Source organism: Uranotaenia lowii, chromosome 1 (assembly GCF_029784155.1).
Source record: "Uranotaenia lowii strain MFRU-FL chromosome 1, ASM2978415v1, whole genome shotgun sequence".
Taxonomy (NCBI): domain Eukaryota; kingdom Metazoa; phylum Arthropoda; class Insecta; order Diptera; family Culicidae; genus Uranotaenia; species Uranotaenia lowii.
The window spans coordinates 40,096,698-40,113,055 of NC_073691.1; positions in this window are offsets into that span (position 1 = coordinate 40,096,698).

The window sequence follows — 16,358 nt, forward strand, 5'->3', positions numbered from 1 at the left end:
ATTTAAATTTTTTTCATCAAAATACGTTTGTACACACGATTGGGCTGAAAATCACAAATATGTAAAAAAAAATCCCAAATTTCATTTTATAAAAATCATCCAAAGGAATTTTATCAAGATATGATTCTTTGTGAACAATATTTGCTGTTTAAAATATATGCACCTATCTTCACCTAAAAAATCTGCACAAAATTCTTTTTAAAGCTTGCATCAATTAAAATTTTTATAACATTTTTTTTTGAAAGTTTTATTTTTTTTCATCAAAGGTTAGAATCTTGGAATTTGCAAAAGGGTTTGGTAGACTAGGCTTGTTTGATTTTAGTATAAAATAAGTTTTTTTTAAAGAATTGAAGAATCAAATAAGTTTGATCTACCAAACTCTTAAACAAATCCAAAGATTCTAACCATCGATGAAAGTAAATTCCATTTTTTGTTTCTTAAGGTTTTATTTTAAAAAAATTAGGCCACCGATGTTCAGGACCATTTTTCTAAAGTTACGTTTTTTATGAAAACTAATAATGAGTACTTAAAAATGAATAAACAAATAGTTGCAAAAATTATTTTTTTTTATTCATCAAAATCATTGGTAAAAATCTGTCACCAAACCCCCCCCCCCCATGAGTCGGTTCTTCCTACGGCCCTGTATGAAGAAACTTTTTAGAAAAAATGCTTGAACTAAATCGCACTGATTTTGCGTTATTTTTTTTGTCTCACTAAATGTTTGATCTGGATGCAATGTGCATTGGATTGCAATCTCTTCTACGAGTGTGTAATTTAAGGTTTTCTTAAATAAAATTAAAAAGCAGTGATTTAAATACTTCAAGTATGGTTGGCAATTTTTATCATCTCTGCCAAAATTGATTTTTACATGAGTTAAGTAAAATAATAATTTTAGTCAAAAAGAACGGAATTTTTTGAAAAATTAAATAACAAGAATCATGGAATTTATTCTATCCTGGTATGGTATCAAATGGAAAGCTTGCCAGATTGTTTGGTTTTATTCGGACTTGCTCGAAAATTTGGTTTAAAATTTGGAGAGCTTCATTACGGCTCGTTCACTCGGGTTTTCGCTGGTTATCATAGTTTTGGATTTTCTTTTGCGTAAAAAATCGAAAATTTTAAGTAAGTTTTATCAAAATAACCATATTTGGTTATTTCGAAGCCCAAATCTCGATTGAGAATCTGCCTATGTATTTGGATAAAAAAAAGTTTAGGTGTTTTTAGTCTTGATTTTTGCTCAATGACTTGCTCGGATATTGCTCGATGAAATTTTAGAAAGCAAAGGCCTGGAAGCAGCAAGTTTTTTTTTATAAAAAAAAGCCTGGACCTGTCCAGCCCGGATGCAATATGGAATAGTTCTGGCAACCTTAGCATAAGTTGAAGTTGCCAGCAATTTTTCTACACTTATTCGGGCCGGACGAATCCGGGCTACTTTATCTTAAAACCTGGCAAAACCCGGGCATTTGATCTCAAAATTGTCGACCAAAAATCGTATTTTAATCTTCCAAAAAACTGTATATGGCTATTTTTTAAAACTTACTCGAAAATTTTTGTTTTAGATAGATAAATAGAAAAAAAATATAACACGGCTTGATTTTTTTTTGTTTGAATTGGCAAATATTGTGAGTTAATCCGGGCAAAATCTGAGATTATTTAAATGATTGCTTTTCCAAATACAGGACTGGACCGGACTTTTCCCAAATGTTGTACTAAATATCCGTACAACCTTTAAAATTTTCAAATTACATATTTTAATAACATGGATTAAAAAAAAAATCAGAAGAAAAATGAAAAAATTAGAATTTAAAACGAATGAACACTACCTTCAAGCAATTATTTTGTCTTCCACCAAATATTTTTTGAAATGTGAAATAATATTCTAGAATTTTTTGACAAAAAAGTCACTATTTTTGTTTCTACATTTTTATTGTTTTTTTTTAAATTGATCAATTTTGTTTCTTGAAATTGCTTATTTCTAGAAAGGTTTCAAGTCAACGAGCAATGTATTTTGGTGGCTCCAGAGAGTAGTTTTAAATATTTAAAGAAGCTTTTTGGAACTGTGGATTAAAAATTTATTTATTTTTTTTTTTTATTCTTCAAGAAGAAAAATAATCTTTCTCGTTTTTGGATTCATTTGTGAGTGTTTTTGATTCGAGAAAATTGTAATTATACATTATCTGAAAATCGAACGGTTTCGACTCGTGGAAAGCAATAAACTCTGGTTTTTGTTTAAAGAATTCAAATATAATATCCATTATTTTTTTATCCTATTCTACAATTTTAATTTGCATATGTTTCTTTTGTGTTCATACCGAGAGTAGAATTTGCTCGCGTATTAAATAACTTGACGTGTTTAGAACAGTAGCGTTCATTGCCAGTAGGAAAAATGAGCATTTTAGGTGTGGGGAAGTGTGATGGGCCGCAAAAAGTGGAAAATTTTCAATACTTTTAGCTATAAGTAACTGCTTGTTAACCCTTATCCATTCTTGAGTGATAATGTTTTAATATATTGGAATATTGGCGGCTTGTAACTTTATTCGGGTGCATCCAAATAAAACAATTTCTTCGGGACCCTCATTTAATTACTGAAATCTTCAATTTTGCATCTTTATTTTTTATGGACGCACCCTAAAGGCCCAAAATTTTATAAAATTTGTAGTTTTGGGAATCTCTCAATGTAACTCAAATATGTTTCCCAGTCAATAATTAGCTACATCACTTCAATTTTTGGTTAGCTACGGGATGCTTAAAAAAAATTCACTTAGTTTCCAAGAAAGCCACAGACCACAGAAAATGTAAACAAGTGGTTTAAAAAATAGAACTTTTCAATCAATGAATTGTCAATACTGTTTACGTCACACCAGATAAATTTTAAGAAGAGTATTTAGTGGAAAGTTGATGTAATTTCGTACGTGTTTGCATTTTCAGATTGTCAAATTACGAGACACAGAATTTTCGACGAATTTTCTAAGGTAGTTGTTATTTAAACTTTTTGTCAATTTGCAATTTCCGAGATTTTTTGGCTCTAAAGTTCTGTACTGGATTTTAAGTATATTCGCGCAATATTTTCGCAAAAAATTTATATATATGCATAAAAAAGAAAATTTCATACCGATTCAAGTAGTGTAGTTACATAAGCGTTGCAATACTTTACAGTGCTGTAGCTGAAAATTGGCTATGAAACTTATTTGAGTTACATTGCGATGTTTCCAAAGCTATAAATTTTGTAAAAATTGCTTGAAAATCAAGAAATTTTAAAAAGGTGTTTCAAATTGATACTCCAGGGACTGTTACGAGTAAAAATTTTAAGGACGGAGGAAGGTTAAGCAATTCGATTTCTTGTATCATCATAACAGCTAAGTATTGAATCTCCTAAACTGATACATCAAGTAAGAATTTTAGTATTTAAAATTCATTGAAAATAAAGCTTATTCAAAACTGATCAACTTTGCATTCTTTTACTCCATTTAATTTTAACTTTAAAATAGAAAAAAATTGATTCAAAATCAGTATGATATTCTTAAATTTTCTCAAACAGCTATAGAGTTTACCCACAGGTCTTATAATTTAAGAAGGTCAGAATTGCGATGCAGCCAAAATAAGTCCAAAAAGTAAATAGATTTGATTTTTTCCATGTTTCTGGTTGTTTTTAATCATTTCAAAACTTATCATCAATATAAATTGTTTTTAAATGGATTTGTGATTATTTCCCACAAAGATATCCTCGACATCGATAATTGAAAGAATAAGTTAAACATTAAGTTTAGTCAATAAACTTCAGTTCATTCCCGGTTCATGAATCAGTTGCTCAGCTGTTCTGGAAGAGTTTTTTTCCATCATATACTTTCCTACGTAAAAGTATGCTGCCAGTTCATGTGGAAAAAAACAGCAAAATCTACACACACGTTTGCTGCTTTTGCCATTTTATTTCAATCGGACAAATTACCGGCAACGACGATCTGCAAAGCTTCGAAGCTAAAGCTCGGGAATTGTGAGATCGCTATGGATTTACTCTATGCTCACATCCTCTGGCTTTGCCTCCGTATGGACATTTATGCATTTTATTTTCTGCTGCTAAGTCGTGTTTTTCGATTCAACGTTCCGCTGCTCTTCGGTTGGCTTGGTTTGGTTCCATCGAATTTATGGTTCCGTGTTGCCTGTGACCAGATCCAAACGTGGCCATGTGTTCTCTCCGATGGCGAAAGTCAATATCGGTGGCACCTTGGCTCGTAAATTCTCGGAATCTGAACCCCCTCGGGACTGCGACCGGATGCTGCAACAACGCCTGGAAGTATACGAGATACAGATGTATCTATAGTCCAGCTAGATCGTCCTGGAGATATGGAACGGAAAAAAGTTCACATCGAAACCGATACGCCATCTATCGACTGGGATCTCGGAGCTAGTAAAGCTAAAAATCACACACCTAAATACAGAGATAGTCTCACAAACACAGCTGTGACCAAGTGTTGTCGCTCGAAAACCGGAAAGGGGAGATCGAAACTTTGTCGGAAATAGTCCGGCGATAGGGGAAAAAAAAGTGTAATCCGGAAAGGCGAAGTGAATTAATTAGTCTGACATTCGGTTGAAATATGAACTACCGAGGAACAAGGTTGAAAATTAGTTTGGTAGGAAGTTAATCTCGTTTTTTTTACACGCTGGAACACAACCGATAGTTTTTAAGTAAAATTAACTTATTTAAAATATTTAAAATAAAAAATCGAACTTTTCAAAGTTCTAAGAGGATATCTCAATTTTGAGCTCAAGCTCACAAACTGAGTAAGCAATTGATTCATCCTTGAGTTATGCAATCTTCATTGGTTTCTCACTGCAGAAACATATTGGCAGATATTCCGCCTCTCGAAAACAAATACCAAACAGTTTGCGTAAGATTCAAACAAAGATTAAAAGCAAATAAAATACCAGGTGTTTATTTAAATACCATCCTTAAGTTCCCATTTCCCGTTCCGACAAACCTTACCCAAAAGTACCAAGCAAAAAACATGCAAGAAAAAAGAAAACGATCCAAAAACAAATGGCATTTAGCCAAGAGTGAAACCAATTTTCCACTCTTTTTACAAGACAAACATTCGGAAAAGCTGGCTCGATGCTTTTCTTCTTGGTTCCATACATACATGCTAGCTGTAGGAGATGGGACGAAAAGTTTGTACCTCTGTCGTCGGGAATACAATCACACATGAGAGCTCGACGGAAACGCAATTTTGGTTAAGCCCAACCTTAAAGGAAAGAATCCGAGGAAGCGGTTTTGGTGAGGCTTTATCAATGAGAAAAAACATATTTTTATTAAAACTGTAGAATATGGTTAAACAGGATAGAATGTTGTCTTCAAGGTGATTTGAAGCACTAAATAATTTGACAAAAACATTATTGTTGATCATTTGAGATTTAAAGCAAGTGTGCTATTATTCCGTTTAATCTAGTCATTCTCTACGAAGAAAACCTGCCTGTCCCAAAATCGAAGTGCTCTTTTCTAGGTTATGAATTACAAGAAAACGAGTTATTTTTATAATGTTAATTTGGTGTAAATAACCAAAAACATGTTACGCCATCCATAAATAGAAGCTTAACATTTTAAGGCAACTTTTCCCATAACATGATTAGCAAAAAATATGCAGATAGTTTGATCGAACGGCTCAGTGTTGTGACTCAAATTTTAGATTTTTTTAAAAAAGAATTCTACATATTTTGGATTTTAAAATAACAATACGAGTGTTTTGGAACCTAGTATAAGCACAAACAATAGTAGTTAAAAAGCCTTTGAGAGAAAATTTCTTTTTTTTTATCAAATCTCCTACCTTTTAAAATTAAATATTTAAGTTCAATTTTTTCATTCGTGCATCGAAAATAGTTTTGTGCAATCCAAGTAATTATTGTTATTTCTTCGTTGTTCCTTCCTTTTTTTAAGAGTGTTTAACATTTATTGAGTACAATTTAAAATAATGAATTCTAAAAAGTTTTCAAAGAATATAAGAAAATAAAACATTTTATTTATTCTCTTGATTAAAATAAAACAAAAAAAGTATTTTTTGAATAATGGAATTGGCCTGCATAAAAAAGAGGAACAAAAAAAATTAAACAAGTTTCAATCCAGTTAAGCATTCACATTCAGCGCAACATGAAAACTTTGAAATTTACACTTCTAAATATTTTCTAAAACTTTACTTAATTTTAATTTAATTCACTTTTTTTTGTTTCAAGTTTTCAATAAAATGATTTTTTCATTTTCGATAAGGTTGCGTTCCTGTTTTTAAGTTGAGTAGATTGTTAAATGGAAACTAAATATGTTTTCATGATAGTGGCTCCAGAGAGTAGTCAATTTGGAACTTCCATTTGAAATTTTCAACATTTCAATTTTAATGTTTTCGACTGTTCACACAACTTGATGGACAATCTTGATAATTTATTAAGTTTTCGGATTAAATTGTGAAACGAAATAGAATAACATTGATTATGATGCCTCCAGAAAGTTCTTTTTTGATTGAGACATTATATCACAGTGAGAAATATGTTCTTAAGAGATTTTTTTAAATGGGCTCGAACTCACGGACATTGGCTCAGGAACTTTCTTGCCAACTGAGCTATTTCACAAGCCCTAATATTAAACTTATTGAAAATTCATATTTATGACACCTTCCACTAGTATTCAAGCGAGATACATATATTTTGCTTTACCATGTTTAAAAAAAAAACAATTTTTTCTGTGCATCAAAAGCGCATTCCAAAGCTTTTTTCTTCTTCTTTGTTATTTAGAAAGCGCAGAACACACAGAAAACAAAGAAACTTGGCAAAGCAAAATAGGTGTATCTTGCTTGGATACTAGTGGATAAATCCGATTTTTACAGAGTTTCATAGACAAAACCTTGATAATAAGTTTTGCATATAGAGCAAACTACCGAAAATTGCCAACTTTTCATAAATTTGAAGCTGGAATAATATTTATTTTATGCATTTTTATTTCAATATAACTCTAAAGGCTTACGTTTTTCATCCTTTTAAAATTCAACAAAAATATGTATTTTCCTCATTTGAACAACTTTGTAGAATGTTTTAAAGATTTTAAAGTTCCCAAAAAAAAGTTTTGATATTAACTGATTTTTAAAGGTCGTTTCAATATTTACACTGTAGCTCAAATAATGAATGTTTTAGAAACTTGGTGTATAAGACCATGTTTCATAAATTTGCATTTTAAATAATTTTTTCGAAGACATCAAAAAGATTGGAATCAAGGTTTCGAAGTTGGATTTTTTATCTCACTTTAAGGGGGATAAATATAAAAATTCAAAACATTTTTTGTAGAACTCATTCTACTGTAAAACATCTTCGAAGACACCTAGAAGATGAAATGTGGAACAAAAAAGTTATAAGTTATGATCACGTTTTTCACATTTTTGACCACTGTGCAACGGTGCAAAAATGAGGTGATGAGTTTTATCAAACTATGCAAGAATGTCATCTGGTCAAGGACCCTTAGAGGTATCGCGTTTGTAAATTAAAACAATAAATTTTTGTTCGGTTGCGGGCTCTCTGTTTTGTTTAATTATTTTTATGAAATAAAGCAAAAGTTAGGTTTGCCATGTTATCGAATAAGTTATTCCATTAGAAAAACTTAATTCAATCTGTTTTGAGATTTTCAATTCTCTCCTTATTAATTAGAGCTTAGATTCGAAGTTTTATGATATTCATTCAATCTGAAATTTTAAAATAAAGGCATTTCACAACCACTCTCTCATTCCACTTTTTAATCATTATGGAATCTTCATAAAAGTTTAATTTTGTGTTTTGAGTTCCGTTTTGTATTATTTTTAAAGTCAAAATACTACTTAAAAATGTACCAAAACTTTGAATGAATTTGATTTTTTTTTGAGTTGGTAAATTCATAAAATTCTATCTTTCCGTATGTTAGAAGCGTATCACCCTCAAAATGCATTGATTCGATATGTTTTCTTGTCAGCCATTTCGTCTAACGGCCGTACGCGTATTAAACCTATAAGACTCATTTAGGAACACTTTTCCATAGATTGTTAAAAGGAAACGAATATATTTATCTTCATGATTGTGGCTCCAGAGAGAAGTCATTCATAAACATTCATTTGAGATCTTCATCATTTTAATTTTGATTTTTTTGATTTCTTCAAATGACTCGATAGACTCCATTGATTAATAATTCGATTTTTATTTGAAATTGTGAAATAAAATAGATTTTAATGGCTCCAGAAAGTTAATTTTTTATTGAGACATTACTTCACAGTGAAGAGTGAGTTTTTATGGGATTTTTTAATGCCATTGCTTTTGTGATCTTCATCTAAACGCAATTGATTTTTATCATATCGTTATTCCAAAAATGCTTTTACAGTTTTCGCAAATATCAAATCTAAACAACGGGTTTTTCTTCTTGAAATTTTTTTTTTGTTTCGATTATAGTCGTTTTACCATCATTATGGCATTCGCGACTTTATCAACGTTACAGTTGGTGGATCGTTATTGAAAAACTTATCCGATACAACTGTGTTCGATGTTTACTCTTGGGCTCGAACTCGCGGACATCGGTTCAGGAGACAACAGACTTGCCAACTGAGCTATATCACAAGCCCACTCTTCTTGAAATGCCCCTCAAATATTTTGATACTATATTCATAACTGAAATTTCTACGTGAAACACTTTCAATCTGAAATCGATGAAACAAAAAATGTTATTTTGTTGATCTACAGATTTTTTCAACTGCTTATTTATAATTTAACCCTTCAATGCAGTGTGTTGTTTTTGAACAAAACAAATAAAAATCCAAATATCTTATAAATGCGTGGACATTCTAGAAACAAATTTGCACAAAAAATATTCTTGGGAATAGCATAAATAAACTTATGTTATTTTTACAACTATATTTTGATGTTTGTTTAAGATACAGAAAAAAAATGCAAAAAAATTGCAAAAATAAAAAAAAAATTTTTTGAAAATTTTTTTTTTCGAAAAACATTGTTTCCTCATGTTTGTAAATTTTAACATTTTTTTTTAAATCTCAATCAATCACAAACATCTCCCTGCAACCCACTTAACAATGCTTGAAAGAGATTTGGAAAATCGTGGAATAAATCAATTAGTTTAAAACTATTTTTCAGTTTCTGATGCACCATAGCTTTTATAAGACTCACAATAACGGCTTCAGACCTATTTAGTTCTGTTATTTGAATTTGATTTTTTTTTTCCTTTCTCCAAATCAATAACTGCTCTTATCATTTAAAAAAAAGTTATGTTTCGAGAGGATAGAAAATATTAAAAAAAAGATTTCGAAACAACCCACATATTTAATTTGAATTGATTTCTTGTCGATATTTACTTACTTCAAAGGTCATATCAACATATCTCTATTTTTTTTTATCGAGATCGTCTTTAAATTACAATGACAGATTCATTACCATTTTATTTCAAAGAGTTAACCAGTACTTTTGTTTTTAATTCTATTTTGTTTTAGTGTAATTTTTATCCTTTGATTATTATATTTAAATTCATTTTTTATTATTTCTTCCAATCAAAACTTTTGATATTCTAACAACACTGTTTTGAATAACATTACACAAATGTTTATGGGATTTCTTTTTCAACATATTTCTACTCATAAGTTGTTATTCTTAATAGTATCAATCTTCAATTTGTTTGTGTTAGCAAACTTCAAAATGTCGGAGGCTTCAAATTAGGTTTAATCTTATGAAAAAAGTCATAGAAATGTTTGACCAGAACAAGCTGCACCATTGGATTTGTATTTAATTTGATCAAAATGTGATTTGTAAAAAAGGAAGCTCATATTTGTTCTAAATCAAAATGTGAAGGAAAAAGACAATTCTACATGATTTTTGTTTAATTTTTGCAAAATCTTGGCATTTTGTAATTCTTAATTTCTGATAACCTTTTCTTTACAAGTTACAAAAAATTTGGTAAAGATAGTTTCATCAGAACATTTTAGTGCTCGAAAATAAAAAAAATCTTTTAAAAATAATATTTCTGAATATTGAACTGAAAATCTGTCTTGTTTCTTTTCATGAAAAAATAATGCATCTTTTTGGGTTGGTATAACTTTGATTTTTCTCGCTTCTCATACCGCTTTTCCGTTTTTGGATAGGTTGTTGCCAAATATTAGCAAAAAAGCTGTATCTAAAGCTTAGTTCTTTTAGAAATGGGACAATTACGAATGCGTGTATCTCGAAAACCATTCGTTTGATCTAATTACTTTCTATGAAGGAAATGAAGGTAATTTTATGATAATTCATAAAAAAATTTGGAAAAAAATATTTATTTTTTTTTGTAAGAAAAAATTTACTATATTCTATATTGTTTTTTGAGGTTGGGTTTGAATGATTCATTACTAGGCAACACTTTCAGCTTATCGGAGGATTTTTTTTGTACATTTCAGCGATCCACCCTTAGTTTTTCGCTTATTCCGAATTAAAAATGCTGGTATGAGACTTGACTTTCCAGATGACCCTTAACCGTGGTTGTCGATCATGTGCTTCACTCTAATGCTTCATTTGAACTTTGTGGAAATTTTTGACAGTGTGTGCATACTTTTCCACCACTCACACACATTAGTTCTTTGAATAATCATCGGTTTGATCAGCTTTCAATTTAATAATGATGGATTTTGAAGGAAACTGTGCAAAATATTTTTTTTCATTTTTCCTTGCATCGTAAATATCTCAAAAACACGTAAATTTAAAATTTTGAAAAATAAAGGTCGGATAGTACTTTTCACAGACAACAAAATGCTGTCAAAATTTTGAATGTCCGATAACTAGTTAACGAGCTATAAGCAAAAGAAAGTGTCCCATTTTTAAAGAACTAAGCTTTATTGGAACATTATTTGCATTTCGAGAGAACAAAATACACAAAAAAATGCAAAATGTGACAAACTCCGAACAAGTTTTTAAGTTTTACAAAATTTCAAATCAAAACTCGAGTTCTTAAATCTCATTTTAAAAACCTGCAATAATTCTGTCGTTTGATTTGATTGAAGAGGAAATATTTTAGACTACAGGGTTTATAAAATTCGAAAAAAAAGGAAAATGACACTGGGAACTGAAATTTGTTACAAAAATCAAACGCAATAGAATCAATTAACAATAAGAACAAAATAACAAAGCTGTTGTCTAAAAACGAAATATATTTTTTTAGAGTTATTGCAAGTTGTTTTAAAAATTGAACAAAACGAGGCTTGAACATTTTTTTCATCCTTTTTAAATGTTTCTCACATGAAATAATTATAATAATACAAGTTTTCCAATATGTCAATCGTTAGAGTATAATGGGAACTTTGTAATACCAAATTTTTAGAGCAATAGTAAACTCCTTGTTTTTTTAAAGAAATGTTTTTCAAAATGCTAGTTATATGTTTTTTTTTCTTTTAAGGGGGGGAGCAGGGTCTAACACTTTAAAAAAATCAATTTTTTTATTTTTTTTTATTTTCTTGTTGTAAAACATTTCAAGAATTTTGTGTCAAATTTTCAAGTCAATTGAAGCAAAACTGTAGAAATTATAGGCCTTTATCTACTCCTATCTAATACTGCAAAAAATTTTAATACATTTGTTTAAACGATAGCTCTAAAAAAAAAACGTGAAAATGGTGTTTTTTTACCCGTTAGACCAGGCATGTCAAACTGGGGGCCTACTTCAATGCGGTAGCCCCGTCTTAAATTGTCACGAAAAAAACTACTGATTTTTATGTAAAATATTACTGCAAATAAAACTAAAGCTGAATGTACCGATTTAACTGATTTTGGCTGCGGCCCTCTGCGTCATAGAAAATTTTTAATGCAACCCGCAACCTAAACGAGTTTCACACGCCTGCGTTAGACCCTACTCCCCCCTTAATTGAAAAAAAGTACAAAAATCAAAAAACACAGATTCAATGTTTCAAATCAATGTTTATTTTTTGGCAATTCATTTTTCTTAGATAGACATTGCTTCAGATTTAATTTAGGCAACACACATCTTAATATTTCAAGAATACATGAAAATTGTTATTCTGAATTAAAACCTCGTAAAAACCAGAATTAAAATTACAATAACAAAAATAATTAAAACATTAAAAAAATACATGGGAGTATGGAAGATTGAAAATGAATTTTTATTATTTCAAAAAATAGTAGCCTAGGTTTGGCCCAAATATTAAATAAGAAAATCAACAATTTAAAAGAAGTCGTTCAGAATATTTAATGACCATCCGAACCATAAAAGTTATAAAAAATTTGGTCTCAATAATAATTAGTACAGAAAATATCATTTAAATATTTTTCATTTAAAATTTGATCATGAATTAAAGTGAGTATTCTTGATGAGACATACAAATTTTCAAATATTTTGCACCTAGTACAAAATAACCTAGATCACAGTTTACAATCGAACTTAATTTGGAAATGAAGAGAAAGCAGAGAGTGTTCAGTGATTTATATCAGAATTACATCGTTTGTTTTATCAAAATTTTCCAGCTATCTAAATATAGAGATAATAAATTTGCCGATTCGAAAAAGAAGATATACAAATAGAAAATATGTAAAACATATTAAAATATGCTGCCACCGAACTCTTACGGACAAATGCTATCAAGAATGTAATCCCTGTACTTACCCCTTCCTTTCCAAATAAAATGGTTTTATCTTACATGTCACCGCGACTATTTCGGCTTTCCTTCTTCTTAACAAAATTTTAGTTATAAATTTGCTAGAATACCATGCACAGAAAACTTTTTTAAAAAAAGTGGGTAAAATATACATTTTACCATATTTTTATTCTGAAGTATAAGTAAATTTCTAACTTCCCAAAATTTGCATTAAGGGTTCTGAAAACACAATGACACATTTGTTTTTGAACAGTCTTCAAACATAATTGGAATATTCAAAGACCAAAGTTTCATCGTGTTTTCAAAAATTGAATAAAATGTGGAATGACTATGCATTCTTTGAAATTCGGTAAATTTTTTCAACACTTCTTAATGCAACTTAAATATCTGGTGAAAAAAATTTATTGCGAAAGTCTTGTTTTGATACACCTACTCACAATCCAGTGTAAAGTTTAGTTCAAATGATAGAAAATCTTAAAAAATTAGCAAAAAATCTAAATCAATAGAATTGTGTGCAACATATTGCTTTTGACTTCAGAGATTAAGTGATTTTTTGTTTTACGCGCTTGGTAGTTTTCCTACTGAATTTGCTCGAAATTTTTTCTCAGGTTTTGAAAATAGTTTAATTTTTGTAGCTGAATTTAGTTTGAAAATTTTATTCGAGTTTCATCAAGATGTTTCCAGAACTTTAATTTTTTTTCAAATTGGTTGAGAAACAAAATACAGTTTTGGTAAGGTGTCTCAAATTGTCAATCCTAAATAGAACTCTAACAGTCAAAACAAATCTAAGACGGATTAGAGTTAATCTGAAAGATTAGTTTTAAATATTTTAGAAGTAATTATGTCGTTTTGAAAATTTTATGCGAGTTAAAATACATATTCATAATATTAAGTTCATATTTAATTTATAAAACCCTTTAAAATAAGGAACTGAGAATTTAGAAGAACAAAATTATAAATAAAAAGTTGAGGCTGAAATTGGTTTTTCGACGAATGTTAAATTATTTTTATTTATAATTTTCGATTTATTTAACAGTCGTAGTTTCATATGATGAATTAAAAATTTGTATTGGGAAAATTTTACATGGAGGGATTTAACCCAAAACCCCCTTACCTCCGTTTGAACGGACTAGCTTTAAAATATCCTTTTTCAGATTATTGAATCATTTATAAAAAAAATATTACTTTTGATTAGATATTTGCATGTTACGCAGGTCTACAGATTTCTTTAACTGCTCAGATATAATTTAACCCTTGAATGCAAGGGTGGAAGACATTTTCCAAAGGCGGGCCAAATTACAGAAATGAGAAAAGCTAGCGGGCCAAGTTACCTTTTTTTATACTCAAAGAAAACATAAAAATACACATCTTTGGATACGTTACAAACAAGATAAATTTTTGCATACGCCTGAGTTCAAAAGTGTAAACCTTGTCTGAAGCCTTCGACACCATCTCAACCACGCGCTAGATTCCTTGTTTATGACATTGACTGTTTTTACTTCCATTTTACTGACTTTCAGTTGCTTGGTTTCATCAGATGTTTAATAAAATGCTTAGTAGTGGCTCAAAAGCGAAACTTTACCAATTGGTCATATTTCCCGCATCATTGATCATTGGAGTTTTCCGTAGTCTGACGTAGAGTCATTTTAATTTATTTTCTCACACTTAAAATTACATTAACAGTAAAATCGTATTCGCATTTTACTGCGGGCAATTGCTTGGCATTGCATTGCAGTAATGCGGGCAATTGCCCAGGGCCTCCCGAGGAAAACGAAACGTTACTTTAATCATACTGATTAAAATTCTAAAATGAAAATCGAAAATAGAAAGTTGGAATTAAATCGAAAAATATAACAGCTAAGAGTCCCCTGTTAAATATTTTCTGAAATAATTTCACAGCAATTTAAGTTAAGGAGCCCTCTAGTGAAAGAATTGCAGTATTTTCCCGCAACTATGCGGGCTGAACAAATCAATATAAATTTTTCAAAAACTGGTACAATCTATGCATTTAAATTCGAATTTTTTAACACAAATTCCAGCAATCAAATCTAAGGAAGAACAAAAAAAAATCAAGAATAAACTGAGGAAAAACACCTCAAATTTAAAATTAACAGTGTTTAAACTAAACGTTTCAACATAAAATTAAAATTTTCAACATTGAATAATACATCAATTTCTCTTTACTATTGAATAATGAATATGTTTCAGGATATGGGCATTTTTCCTTCACTTTTAAATAAATTACGACTTTACGATTCTAAGGCGGCTGGATCAACTTTTTCGTAGCTTTGTCAAAATTAGGAAAACAATTAGTGTTGCTAGTTTCTTTTCAAGAAAAAAAAAATATTGATATTTTTAGAGTACTATATCTTTTTATTTCGCTGATCCTATCGCTTTTCCGTCTTCGGCAAAGTTGTATCCAGAGAACTTTCCAGTAAGCTACTTCTATTGGAGTTTCATTTGCATTGCGTGAGAACTAAATATTCAAGAAAAACAAAAAAAGTGGCATTCTCCGAACAAATTTTCGATTTTTTCCATACAAAATTTCAAATCAAACCTGGATATCTAAATCTTATTTTTAAAATCTGCAAAATATCTGTCGTTCGTTTTGATCAAACAACAAATTTTATAGACAACAGGGTTTTCTTAGTTCGAAAAAAAGTTGCAAAATGCTGGGGATACTTTTTTCCCTAGCTATATCGATTTTCTTGAGTTATTGCACTTTGTTTGAAAAAATGAACAAAATGTGACTTGAAAATCTCTTTTCATCCCTTAAAAATATTTCCCACAAAAAAGAATTGTTATTCAAATATTTTATTCAATCAGCCTATCGTAAGTGTGTAATTTAAACTGTAATTTTAATCTTTTTTCGAAATTCTTGTTGTAGGTTCAATTGATTCCACAGTCCAAAAAGATTTTTTTTTCTTTTAAATGGATCTTGATCATTGCAAAGCCCGATAATATTAATATTTATCCAATAACAAATATTTATTCAATAACTGCCTGCTGAAAAAAGACTGAAAAAAGTGCATTTTTTCCTCTTAAATAGCGCCTTTAAGTATGCAAAGACTTTTGGATAGTAGTAAACTTCAAGAATTCTTTTTGTCTGACACTTATGTACTGTTAAATGGAAATATATATGGCCAAAAATAGTCAGAGGACTATTTTCTTTAGTTTTTTTCATGATTTTTGACAAGGCTTAGGGAACCCCAAATAAAGGAATGTCTTCTTAAACTTCAAAAATATTTCAGCTTATTCATCCCACGAAAATGCTTTTAGCTCATCAACGGGTTTATGTATGGTTCGAACTTTTGGAGCATATAAACTTGAATTAACATGCTGTCTCAAAATGCAAAGGATGGCGATCTGCTCAATATGTGATGAAAACAAAAAACGGGATCGAGTATCCCAGTTTGAGTACCTCTTTTCAACTGAAAAGCTTATATTTCAAAGGAAGCTCATTATGTCCCGGGTTTTTCTCATAAAGTCCTTCTATTTTTTTTAATTTTTGAATTTAAAAATTGTAGTCTAGACAATTTTCGGTTTTTTTCACATTCTGTAATTGTTAATGGAAAAAGCATTCTAGTTCATCTTTTCATTATTTCAAATGTTATTTTGCCCTTTATTTCTTTAACAATAATAATTTTTTTGAATTCAAACTCAGTTTTAGATTTCAACATCTTTGCTCATAATTCAGGATTTCATATTTAGGTAAATTTGGCTCCGTTA